A 14511-nucleotide genomic window follows, 5' to 3' on the forward strand; every position below is an offset into this window, starting at 1 on the left:
CAGTTTCAGCCTCGCCTTAGCTGATGGCTGCTCAGCTGGTCATGATAAGCCCTTTGGAGGGGGGGGGGGGGGAGTTAAGTGTCTTGCTCAGAGACACCAGCGGCCTTCTGATTACCAGACAACCTCTCTACCAGCTAAGCTACAGCCGGCTCACATTAAACAGTAGTACTGACTTCATTATATTGTAAACCAAAACTGTATGATCTGACACCTGAAAGGAGCGAAACGCTTGATTTGTTAAGAGTCGTCAAGCAAAAAGGCAGTGCTTGAAACCGTTAAAACAGACGTGCCAGGATAAAAAAGAAATTAAGCATATTAAATATGTTATAATTTTTGTCTCCTAATGTAGTCATTGCCAATACCCCAAAAATATGTGTACTGTGTTCCCTGTTGCTTGGCGGGAGGGGGGGGGGACACCACATGTCTCCCCCAACAAGATTCGCCAACTGCGTCGGTGGGCCGTTTCATGCTGTTGTTGTTAACCCCCCAGTAGGATTCGCTATAGTGCCGCTCCTCTGCAAGGAAGCGAACCTGGTCGCCCGTTGCGTTGGGGCAGATTTACCGCAAGATAATGTCATTTTTCATTTTAAGAATTTGCATCTGTTGCCAGAAACACACATTTGCACACATGATGAAAACAAAAGGCAGCTGCTCTTAAAGCCTAATTTATGCTCCGTCACGTGACGGTGTTGCACGTCAAAAGAGAGCCCTCACAAAAAAACATGCAGTAATCCTGGTCTCGATACTGCCTCCCCCTGGTCAGCCGGGGCGCCTGATGGAGGGGAAAGGAACTGGTTGTTATGACGTGTTTCTTCCACGCGCTACGTCCAACCGGGGAACCCCCCCCCCCCCTGTCAGGTGATAAGAAGCGGCCTGCTCACTCCTCGCGCATTGAAGGAGCATGAGCTCAGTTTGGGACTCTCCCCAGGCTGGCAGAGGGGGAGTAGCACCCAGGATTACACCTTAGGTTACACATGGGATATGTATATATATATTTTTAAAAGAGCTTAAAAAACTAACTAGGCTACTCTTACATGTTCAAAGTACTTGCTCGGTGTTCAAGTGTACAAACGGAATGCTGTGCATGTGTGCATGATTTGAAGCTGAAGTTAGATTAGTTTCCATCATTAGTGGAATTAAAGTTTTTCCTTATTTTCTCTTTTTTTTTTTGCTTTATCTAATTGCGTTTAAAAAAAAATAATCTGCCTTCGCTTGCCAAGCAGTTGAACGTGTTCAATATTCACTGGATTGGAATGAAGAGAGAAAAACATGAATGTGCCAAATGTTGCCAAACACAGAGCTATCTTGGCAACTTCAAGCCTCGGCTCGTACTGGCTGGGGTGACAACACTTTGTCTTTTTAGATCACGCGTATCGGCCAGAAAACCATGTATCTCCACATTCAACTTTGCAAATTTTTGTTTTGTAAATTAACCACTTAAACCCCATATGGTTGAGCGGAGTCCCTCTGGACTCTATACAAGTGGTGTAAAGTAATTAAGTACATTTACTCAAGTACTGTACTTGAGTACAATTGTTAAGGTACTTTTACTTGGAGTACTTCCAATTGTCTATACTTGTACTTCTACTCCACTACATCTCAGAGGCAAATATTGTACTTTTACTCCACTACAATTATTTTTACAACATTTTTGTACTTTCACTTTTGGTACGTTAAGTACATTTTGATACCAATACTTTTGTACTTCTACTCAAGTCCATTTTTTATTCCGGACTTTTACTTGTAACAGAGTACTTCTACATTGCAGTATTGATACATTTACTTTTTCCACCACTAGTGTATTTTCTGTTTCTGTTTTCTTTCATGGTGGGGAAAGCTTTGGCGTTGCAACGCATTGTGAGCTGGTCGATCGGCTATGTTCAGTGAAAGCCCACAATAAGGATGCTGGGGTTTAAGTGGTTAAAGACGGGGTGCCGTGATTTTCAGTGAGTTTCCCCCCCCCTAAAACATAATCATCAGGTATTATGGTTATAGGCCTACAAGGAGGAAGATTTTTTTCAAAAAAGTGTACAGCAATTGTTAAAATTATGTTTTTATGTGGACACGTAAAAAACAGAAAAAAGTGCACATTCATGGCACCACCTCTTTAAGGCCCTGTATACATCGTCGTAAAAAGACTGTTGCACAAAAGTAGCAAGAGTAGCCGATCTACAAGCTGATCTATTATTACTATGTTTTTTTAATATTCTGAAAGTGAAAGTGTTTTTTATATCAATATTCAACCACAGTAAGGTAGTAACTCATTCAGTGCCAGCCTTATTTCTGCCCAGTGCCAGAGATTTTTAAAATTTTCTTAGATGTTCAAGTAGTCACAGAGTATTTGTCTCCAGTATGATCGATCCCCAGATGGTTGCTAATCACTGAGGGTTTCACTGTGCTTCCGCAAAAACAAACCAAAAAAATATCATCGTGACCTTCCGTTCCCTTTATTCCACCTTTGAAATTAGCACGTCTCGGCCAAAAATATAGCAAAAAAAAAAAAAGTATACATGATTTTTAAGTAATAAGTTATAAGTTAACCAAGAAGTGAATGGAGCATAAATCTTCGGATCGAGATATCTTGGGTTCTGGACGTTAACAAAAAAAACGTCAATGGCACTGAATGAGTAACCAGAGAGTGTGACTAAATAATAACAGTACATTGGATCTATTGGAACACAGGTTCCCCTTCCACCCCCATTTCCTGTAAAGTAACGGTTTCGGACATACAAGGTTTCTGCCCGGACAGCAACGATATGTTCAACTCTTTTTGCTTGTCGTTATTATTATTATTTTTTGGTGTGTCACACGTTCACGTCCGACGTTAGCGGCTCCATTCTACATGAGATCATACCCCCCACCCCTCCTCACCCCGTAACGAGCCTGTATAGTGCATATAGCAGCGTCCAAAGGGCAGAACAAGACACAGACATTCTGATCTTTTCCTCGACGGACCGTTCGTTTCCTCCCGTAACCACCGGCTTCAGCTTAACCAAAGACTCCTCTGAGAGAGAGAGAGAGAGGGAGAGAGAGAGGTGCAGACCAAACAAAGAGCTTCTCCAGTGGAACATTAAACGCGGCGGACAGTCGATAGTCTTATTTGATGTGGGTTCCTCCAGAGGCAGAGAGAGAGCCCCTGGTCCCCCCCACACCACCCCCCGCCACCCCCTACTCTGTCTCTTTCAACTCCTCCACCTCCGCGGGGAAAAAAAAAAGACAATACATCTTTCGGAGGCCCCGGCGGAACAGGTGTCGGCTGGTTTAAAGCACTGTTTCCCAAACAGTGGGCCGGGACCCGTTGTGTGTGACGTTTGATAAAAAGCCACTCTTGATTATACGCGAGGCCTTGCCGCTCTTCGCGCGCAATCTTTTTTTATTTATCCTCCTCGCTCGCTCGGCGGAAAAGCATTAATTCACGGTAATTAATGAACACAAGTATGGCGGCGGGAGGGAGGGAGGGAAGGAAGGAGGGGGCCCGGGCACAGCTGCCTCCTCTGGGAGAGAGGCGAGAGAGGCTTCGAGGAGGAAGCTACTCCTTTTCCTCTGGCCTGATTAGATGCACTCAATTTCCAAAGCCGTTCCCCTAGTGACACTTTTTTTTTTACTGTCTAATGATAGCCAGCGCTGCAGTGGAGCGATACCTGCGCTCCACGCCGCACCACCCAGTGCACACCAGCAAAATGCTTAGCGGCGTTAATTCAACTCTGAGAGTGAACACACAATGTAACGTGTTACGTTTTGCTCACTCTCAGCGTTACATTAACGTAAGTGTTGGTAGTGTAATGACAGTGTAATACGTCTTTTTTGAGTGATTGACTGCTAGATCATTAAAAGGAGTAGTTCACCCAAAATACTTATTTTCTATCAATTACACACCCCATGAAGCCTTTAATCATGGAAGTTATTTTGTGTTGTTGTTGCATTCCTAAGCCAAATATTTGATGACTGGCTGTGTTTCCGGAAACGCATCCGGTCATCATATGTTTGGCTTAGGAATGCGGCAAAAACTAAAAATAAATCAGTGAATTTAAGGCTTCATGGGGTGTGTACTTGATTGAAAATAAGTATTTTGTTTTGGGTGAACTACTCAACAGTTATGCTAAAAAACATAACCAAAAAACAAGGGCCCAGGGGCCTGTTTCCATTGTGGTTCATTGTACTCAATTCACACCGTTGTAACATTGTTATAACCAGTGGTGTTAAAGTAACTAAGTACATTTACTTAAGTACTGTAGTTAAGTACATTTTTTGTTTACTGTGGTATTTCCAATTGTCTATACTTTTACTTTTACTCTACTACAATTATTTGAAAACTTTAGCTACTGTTACTTTGCAGATATACAATATTACACTATGAAACATACATTAACCACTTTAGCCTTATTTCATACCTAGGCTATTGGAAAATAGCAGATCCACAAGCTCACAACGCGGATCGGCAATTTTCAAACATAGTACTTTTACTGTTGGTAATTTAAGTACATTTTGATACCAATAATTTTGCACTTTTACTCATGTAAATTTTGAATTCCGGACTTTTGCTTGTAACAGAGTACTTCTACATTGCAGTATTGATACTTTTACTTAAGTCAAATATTTGAGTACTTTTTTTTCCACCACTGGTTATAACACTGTTTTAAAGAGGTTTCATTCTCTGGAATCACAGCCGCGTCGTCGGTTCTTTAAAAGAGAGTTTGAAATGCTGGGTTAGAAATGGTTCGGAGTTCACACATCCGCACGCTTAAAACCCGAGCCCTGCTTGTTATTATATCAAAAGCCTGTGTGTGTGTGTGTGTGTGTGTGTGTGTGTGTGTGTGTGTTTGTGTGTGTGTGTGTGTGTGTGTGTGTGTGTGTGTGTGTGTGTGTGTGTGTGTGTGTGTGTGTGTGTGTGTGTGTGTGTGTGTGTGGCAGAGCAACAGCGTTCCGTGAAACCTGATTATTACAAGCAGATCCCCACGATATGGGAATTTGCAAGTACTAGAATGAGAGCAAAAGGCCTTAAGACTCGGGGCTTGTAGCGTCTCAGGCGATATTGCTCCGGTCTGCGTATATATACCGGCACGAACAGGGGAGCCCCCCGACTTTCCTATAAGCACGTGGGAGCCGAGGCAAAGAGGCTTCTAGAATGATCTCCTCCCAGGCAGTGGTGGAAAGTAACTAAGTACATTTACTTAAGTACAATTTTGAGGTATTTGTACTTTTAGTATGTCCAATTTCCAATACCTTTACTTCTACTCCACTACATCTCAGAGGCAAATATTGTACTTTTACTCCGCTACAATTGTTTGAAAACTTTAGTTACTAGCTACTTTGCAGATATAAATTATGATGTTATGAAACATGCATCAACCACTTTAGCCCTATTTCATACCTAGGCTATTTGAAAATAGCAGATCTACAAGCTGACAACGCGTCGCGATGCGACGCGTTGTGAGCTTGTAGATCGGCTATTTTCAAACATTTTAGTACTTTTACTTTTGGTACTTTAAGTACATTTTGATGCCAATACTTTTACTCAAGTACATTTTGAATTCTGGACTTTTACTTGTAATGGGGTATTTCTACATTGCAGTATTGATACTTTTACTTGTTAAACATTTGAGTACTTTTTCCACCACTGCTCCCAGGCAACCGCAACAACCTTCAGGCACTAGTAGCTTCCGCCTCCTCATCCTCGTCTCGCCTTGTGAGGAAACGCAACTTCCTTTACTGACATGTAAGCAAGTCTAAATTAAGTCTGGGGGTCTTTAGCCTTGCATCTCGCAAGTTAACAGACAGTCAATTAGTTAGCTTGGTGGAGCGCCAGCCAGGCCCTTGCCTTGACGAGAGGGAGCTTTTTAGGAAGAATGACAGGCGAGGCTGAGAGGCGAGCCGTGACCCCCCCCCTAGTCTGCCTAACGGCGTCTATAACCACAGCCCCCTCCCTCCCTCCCTCCCTCCCTCCTCTCCTCCTTCTCCTTTCTAAAGTCTAAACTGTTTTCCTCGGAGCGTCGCGACCAGTGGCGTGCACAGACATTTTGAGGGGCAGGTGCTCAAGTAAATTATTTTTTTTTTTTTGTTTACTTGGTCTGCTCTTTTTTCCCTCTACACCTATACCTCTTTGACAAAAAATAGCCGATCTACAAGCCCACAACGCCTCGCAGCGCGAGGCGTTGTGGGCTTGTAGATCGGCTATTTTTGGCTAAAGTTCTCCTCAGAAAAGGGATGCTAGGTTTCGAGTGGTTATGGTAAAAAGAAAAATCATATCACATAAAGATTTGGCGGACCCCCTGTAGTAACTCTGAGGACCCCCTAGGGGTCCCGGACCACCTGTTGAAGACTCCTGCTGTAAACTGAAGAAAGAAAAAACGTTTTTCTTCTTTTTTTCAAAAGGGCACTTCTGGTCAAGAGGGCAAAGGGCAGGTGCTCTAGCACCACCTAGAGTCTATCTGTGCACGTCCCTGGTCGCGGGAGAGAGAAATGAAGAAATCAAGGAGCGGCAATAAAAGACGAGGAGGGAAAAAAAGTTGAAGAAAAGATCAAGCGCGGATGAAAAGAGATCAGCTTATAGCTTGGACTAAAGTGGAGTGACAGCCAAAGATGTCGGATGATATGAAAAGGGGAAGAAAAAGAAATGCAGCCAACAAAAATGACTCGGTATCTGTGGGGGGGGGGGGGGGGGGGTTCTTTGGAGGGTGGACAGTGATTTGAATGGATCCATAAACAAACGGGTGCCTAAAATGGAAAACATCTCAGTGGAAGCTAGAGCGTTTGCCATGATGCCCATGCAAATGTCAACCCGGAAAGTGCTATACCTTCCTAGAAAAATAAATAAATAAGTAGCGTTTTAACAAACTTTATGCCAATTATCATTTAATAAATGGAAATTAACGAGGGCAATTGCTCATCGTCGAGTTTAATTTGGACCCCGGAGATTGGGTCTCAGGATTGTACGGTCGAAAGGCTGCGTCAAAACGTGTGTCATTAACTTATACCATTAAGGACAGGGTTTCCGATTCTACAAAATGTATTCTAAATCCTTACAGTTTTCGGGGAAAAAAAACTATGTTGCTATATCAGTGGTTCTCAAACTTCAGACCTCCAAAATTATATGTATTCGGCCACCGACCCCCCATCTGAAAATGTTTTGTTCCAGGGCCCCCCCCCCCCCAGAAGCAAAGATTTTAGTTACAAATGCTCGCTTTAAAATAAATATATATTCAAAGATTTGCAAAAAAAAATCGCGATTTTTAGCGAAAGTTTAAAATAATGGTTTAAGTGGTTACACAGATGTGTTCCCGGTCTTAATGGGTTAAGAGGCTAGCGCCGTGCTATACACAGCAGGAATAATTACGCACATTTAATGGAAAGCAACACTTGTCGTACAGTGGAATCCTCAGTGTTAATTTATCCATGTGTTGCTCGGAGAGTGCACACCATCTAACCAAATGGACCAGGGACCATTTAGTGTTAAAATGCAGGAAAAACATCCACCTGCAAATTCAATGGAGTTGAACAATGTAGTTGTAGTGTGTTATCTGTTATTTTTTACAATAAGGGCACGATCAAGTGTTACAGCGAGCGGTTGATACTGTATGATATATATGTATATGCATAAATAAATCGATCGATCGATTGATTGAAGACGGTAGATCTACAAGTTCACAATTCTACAAGTTCACAATGCACCATGCCGCGACAGGTGAGCTTGTAGATCGGCAATTTTTTTGGGCGATCGACACATGGAACCTGAGTTGCAATTGTACATAGACCACTTTTTCTTTCCCTCTACACCAAATTTCCCCAGGGATGCTGGGGTTCAAGTGGTTACGCATAACAGGCAATCCACACCAAGCATTAGAACTAATAGCTATATCGTTATCATGTGGACTTGCAGCTTTTAAAACTATACAGCATGGGTCTTCAACGTTTTTCAGGCCAAGGACCCCCTCAGCTGAGGAAGAGATCCCCACTACATATTGCATTGTCTTGCAAATTAAACTTGCAGATTGAAATGTAAATACAAGTGTGAATATTATATTTGATCTTGGCGTTGTGGCTCTGCTATACATTATTCCCCTGCTCAGCACATTATCAGACAACCATAACCATAGGGAGATTTACATCTATAACAAACCCCCCAGGGGAGAACAGAACCCTTAGGGAAAGCAGAGCCTACTGGTGGTGCTGGTGGTTAGCAAACAAAGTACATGCAACACTTTAACCATTATTTTACACTTGGCTATTCAAAAATAGCAGATCTACAATTTCACAATTTCTACCTCTTTCTTTTGGCCAATGTTTTGACCGTCATTATTGTTATTATTATTTATTTTTATTGTCTCCGCCAGGCCGAAAGGCATGGCGAGAGAGTATGTTTTGCACCCTGTCCGTCTGTCCGTCCGTCCGTCCCTGTGTCTGTGTGTCCGTCCGTGTGTCCATCTGTCTGTGACCAGCTAATCTCCGGCACCGTTGGCCCGTTCGCTGCAAAACTGTGCACACACACTCCCTGGATGCCAATTCAGAACCTCTGCACTATTTTTTCACATGGGCCTGTTATAGCTCCACCAGGAGGCCGATTTGTGCAAAACCCATTTACTACTAAAGATTTTATCCAAACGTCATGCAAATCGATACACAGTATCTCTATAGTCATGTGATCAACACGGATCAGTCTGATTTTCCATATTCCATCCTCATTGGCTAAGGTTGGTTTCCAAAGTTTGCAGGATTGGTCCGTTTTGAGCAAAGTGTCTCAAATCATGAATGCAGCTTGCGCTTCCCGTTTAATGTCACACGCACATTCCCACTAGGCCGAGGAAGAAATGCCACCCTTTTCACATTGGCCTGTTATAGCGCCAACAGCAGGTTAAATTTAGCAAAACACATTTTTGGAACAAAATGCCTCGAATCATGAGTGCAATGTCCGATTGCTGTGAAAGGCCTAAGAAGAAATGGCACCCTTTTCACATTGGCCTATTATAGCGCCACCAGGAGGCCATAATAACCTACCTGACCTGGCGGAGACCTGTGCTCCGAGGGGCACTTTTTCTAGTTATTATTATTTTCATTTCAGGTATTAAATAGGTCTAACAAGTGTTGAATGAGAAAACAATGTTGCACGTTAAGCAAATAATGTACAAATCATGTACTAGTGCATCAGTGTTGTTTAGTTTTTTGTAATATTTTCCATCAGTAATCTTCCTAAAACCTCACGTGACAATAGTGAGCCCACATGTCATATAATATAACACCTGAACTAATACAGCATTGTACTATATATATATATATATATATATATATATATATATATATATATATATATATATATATATATATATTCTGTGAACTAATAGAAGATTGCGTGTTACACGGTTCAGTAACTGTGTCATCATAATTCATGTTTAGTTATTCGTTTATCAGGGTGACGGAGGAGGGAGTGGGGGCGGGGGCGCCGGTTCCAATTTCCACCTGTCGCCAATGTTTGTCAGATTACACGGATCGGGGCCGTGTACCGGCGCCGGGCGCCGGCTAATGTTAAGTTTTGGATATTTCAATTTCGCCGGCGAGCCGCCGATTAGATGTAAATGCGTGATAGCACCCCCCCAACCCCCCCGCCCCCCCGCCGCCGGTGGTGGTCTCAACGCCTGGGCGACGGACGGCATATTTTATTCAACCTTCTCGTCTAATTTGTTCCAATGTATGAATAATGACTAGGGCCCCGCGCGCGGCTGTCCATTGAACCCTGTGTTTATGGTGCGCCGCGCATTAGAAAGCGCAGTTCCTGAATGCTTAGGGAGAGGAAAAAAAACCCATTAAAGTAGCAATAAAATTGCAAATGTCTCCCCCCTTCTCCGGTTGCACTGCTCTTTTCAATGCGGGCCACGGAGCACATTCGTCGCCCCGGCGAGCCGACTCTCTAGCAGCGAGAGCCACGAGCCTCTGGCCCCGGCGCCGCATGCATAGCAATATGATCCGGAACATATTTCCCAATCCAATTCCTCCTCCCCGCTGCGTCGGAGGAACGCTCTTTGCGAGAGATCCCGTCTTTTTCAATTACGCAGAGAGAGGACGACCGTACGTTCCTTTAAGCCCGCGGGGAAGGGACAGTCTTTTTGAGGACAGGTCTCTGTCTCTCTCCCTCTCCCTCCCTCTCTCGCTCTCTCTCCCCCCTCCCTCCTCCAGATCTCAGGCCGAATTAAAACGGATTGGCGGTGTTGGATATTAAAGAGGAATCCTCCGGATTAAATGTGTGTCTGTGTTGCAACATTCGCCAAGGAGCCTGGCCGTCTGGGGACGCCATGCTTTAGTTACAGGGGAAACAAACAAAAAAGGGGGCGGGGGGGGGCTGAGATGAGGATGGCCTTATGTGTGTGTGTGTGTGTGTGTGTGTGTGTGTGTGTGTGTGTGTGTGTGTGTGTGTGTGTGTGTGTGTGTGTGTGTGTGTGTGTGTGTGTGTGTGTGTGTGTGTGTGTGTGTGTGTGTGTGTGTGTGTGTGTGTGTGTGTGCGCGTGTGGACGGGTAGAAAACATGCAGCAGAGCATGTGAAGAATCATTTCATAACTTACTGTAGGTGGAGGGGATGGCAAAAGCTAGTGTGGGCAACAGTGGCCTAGCACTGCAAAGCTCACATACACAATGCAGATTGGATGGATAGATTTGTCATTCAGCAATACATCAAATGCATAATTGGCTAAAACTACTTGTTAAAATACTAAAACCACCACTATTACAATCACAGTTCATAATGAGACAAAATCCACCCAACTAATAGACCAAAATAGACAATATCGCACGGCAAGCAGTCTTCTGCAGCATAAGGGTAGAGGATGTTGCACTTATAGAGGCTACTACTGCACTTATTCGGAGTTCACAAGTCTGATGGCTAAAGATAGCGGAGCGACAAGCTCAGGACATTGGCAAAGGGTGAGCTTTGTGGGTCCGCTATTTCCAGCGAGTCTCCCACTACTGTCGTGGCACACAGTGGTGTAAAGTAACTAAGTACATTTACCCAAATACTGTACTTATAAGTACAATTTTGAGGTACTTTTACTTAACTGGAGTATTTCCAATTGTCTATACTTTTACTTCTACTCCACTACATATCAGAGGCAAATGTTGCTCTTTTACTCCACGGCAATTATTTGAAAACTTTAGTTACTAACTTTGCAGATATGAATGATTACATTATAAAACATACATTAAGCACTTTAGCCCTATTTTATAACTCGGCTATTTGAAAATAGACGATCTACAAGCTCACAACACCAGTTGTGTTACTCAAGTAAATTTTGATCACCAGTAGGCCTACTTCTACATTGCAGTATTGATACTTTTACTTAAAAGGATTGTAGGCAAGTTCAGAGATAAAAAAGAAAAAAAAACTGTTGTCAAACACCGCCCCTCCAGCAGTTTGTTTCCCCGACCACCAGGGGGTGACGCAAGGGGGACTTTCTAAACGGGCCGTGCCGAAAATAGGTTACTTTATTCGGATACAATGCGTGCCACTGCCCGCCCCTGCCGGTTCTCAGAATTTTTATTTTTGAATAGGCTCTGTCATGATAAATTGACCACATATATGAAGTTAAACAACTAAATTCTATCCAAACGCTATTTTAAAAGTAAATTCTGTGCCTCAAAAAATAAGTTTGAGAGCGTTTTAAAACCGAAAGTAAAAAGTTCACACGGACACGGACGCGTACATGCGTGCGTTAATTTACGTCCCGGATACCCGGATGTCAAAACATAAATAGTAGGGAAAATACGGATTTCAGAAAGAGGACTGTGTTTCAATGCAGGAAAACACCCCAGCATCATTATATAGTGGCCGATAGAGGGGGGAAAAATGCAAAAAATATACATATATTAATATTTTTTAAATTTAGGCTTAATGTTGCCTAGAATCCCTTTAAGTAAAACATTTGAGTACTTTTTCCACCACTGGAGATGCATTGAGCCAGTGTTGTCGGGGGGGGGGTTACGGGGGCGGGGGGCGGCCTCCGGCGCACACACACAGGGCCGCCCTCACGCAGCGCCGCCGTAATCAGTTCAGCATGCGATCACAGGGGGGTCTGGCTGAGCATGTGATCGCTCAAAGAGGCGATCACAGGGACGGGAGGGATTGGGAAAACGCATATACTGGAGGCTCCCCCTCACCCCATCCCCCCCACCGACTCTCCCTCCCGGTGACTCACGCACAGCGGGCGAGCGCACAGGGTGGGCGGTGGTGTTGGGGGTCGGGGGGGGAGCAGACTTTCCAGTCGTTTGATGCCCCCCCCCCAGCTGGTTGACCACCCCCCCCCCCCCCCGCTCCCTCCCCCCCCGCACCCCCCCCCCCCCCAGTAACTGAGTTTTTACTTGAGTACTGTATTTGAGTGCAATTTTGAGGTACTCTTACTTTCCTTGTGTGTGTCCCGTTCTCAGAGGCAAATATCGTAGCCTACTTTTTACTCCGCTGCAATTATTTGAAGGCTAATAGTTGCTAGTTAACTATTATTACAAAAATATGCATTAACTACTTACAGTAAGCCTTATGTTATAAGGCTATATTATCCAAAACATGTTGGCACATTTGTGAGTGTTTACCCCTTTAGGCATTTGCACTTAAGATATATTTTCATGCCAGTACTTATGTACCTTCACTTCGGGGTATTGCTATTTTTACTCAAGTAAACAACGGCAGTCTGTGATCACCTTAATCTATTAAGCTGGAACGCATCTGTGTCACTTTTTCATTTGAGCTAAAAAGCAAGCATTTTACACTTTGGCTATTCAAAAATATCAGATCTACAAGCTCATGAGCTTGTAGATCTGCTATTTTTGAAAAATCATAAAAATGTGTGCTCATCTTTGAATATATATTCTTTCAAAGCAATTTTTTTTTAACTCAAATCTTTGCTTCTGGGGGTCCCTCGAACAACATGTTTTGAGATGGGGGTCCGCGGCCAAATACATATAATTTTGGGGGTCCTTCACATGAAAAAGTTTGAGTACCGCTGATATAGCAACATACGTTTTTTTCAGAATACTGTTGGGATTTTTTTTTAAATCGGCTTCAGGTCTTAATGGGTTAACTTAAATGCATGGCGGTACCGGCTGCGAGCTACGCGGCCCTGGCCTCCTAATGAGGGAGCCAGGCGGTGTCTTTCCCGCCTCCCCTAGTGTCCCCCAGCCCCCCCCCCCCCCCCTCCGACCGGCCCGGGAGAAGGGAATTACACATTTCCCCCGGGTGGCCTTGCGCTGCATGGGAAACAAAGCCCTACACTGCCCCCCAGTGCCCCCCCATCACCCACACGGGGGGGAAAGACGGACCGGTGGGGGTAGATTGGAAGAAAAAAAACGTGAGGGGAAATCTTCCCCCACAACCAAGACAGGAGGTGACCCAGCCCCGGATTGTTGGGGAGATTAAAAAGTCCAAGTTTGTGATACTTTTCATTTGTCAGACTCGGGGTGGCCGATTGATTCTGCGCTCCGAAGACTCTTTAAGTGTTGGTGGTCGCAGAGGCCCCGGCGCCTCTTCTCCCGATGGCATTAACACATTCACTGCCAGGCATTATTTAATTCATTCTTTCGCCACTGCCCAGCGTTTTTTCACCTTGTTCCGACGATCCTTGGAGAGCCGCAGAAGACACGACGTGCACGCTGGATGTGAACAAAAAAGTGTCAGGTGGGTGGGGGAGGGTCTCGTCTATCCACTGGAACAACCCGATTTGTTCTACCGCAATCGGCCATTTTGTTGCTATCGCGCATTGAAAATGGCAAGTTTTCACCGAATAAAAAATAATCGGAGCTAGATGCGTTTTTCTACAAATCCTTATATAGGAGTGGACGGCAGGGATGTTTTTTTGGGACGACGCTTTGGGTCCATGAGGGAGTTCCAGGGGGTCCCCAGCTAAATGATGGAACAAAATAGTAACTCTGGGAGTGTACAAATGGAACCAAATGGACCCTAACGGGTCAACGAATGGATCCAGTTCGTGGGGAAACATGCATTCTACTATGCTGCCACCATAATGTGGAATGACCAAAAAAGACAAAGGTTCTCAATTCCCTACCTCAAACTCAAAACTAAAACTAACCTACCGTAGAATAATCGATTACCTTAAAAGACAATTAGGCTTAGTTCAACTCCTTTAAATGTATTAATTCATTAATGTTTTATCAATTCTGCAATGTAGAAATACTCTGTTACAAGTTAAAGTCCAGAATTCAAAATTTACTTGAGTAAAAGTATAAAATGATTGGCATCAGAATATACTTAAAGTACCAAAAGTAAAAGTACCCACTATGCAGAATGTCCCATTTCACAGGTTTCAAATGTTTAAAAACATATTTTGAAAATTGCAGATACTGTATATATTCTTTTATAATCAACTACATGAATTAGCCTCATTAACCACTCACAGTAAGTCCTAATTGTACAGGCCTACTTCGTCGTACAGCGTTGTCATGCAGAAAACATAGCTGATCTACAAGCTCACAATGATGTGACGTGTCGCGAGCTTGTAGATCGGCTATTGTCTCTCTTTCTGT

The sequence above is a fragment of the Gymnoscopelus microlampas genome (assembly GCF_963454915.1).
Source record: "Gymnoscopelus microlampas genome assembly, chromosome: 11".
In the NCBI taxonomy this organism is placed as follows: Eukaryota; Metazoa; Chordata; class Actinopteri; order Myctophiformes; family Myctophidae; genus Gymnoscopelus; species Gymnoscopelus microlampas.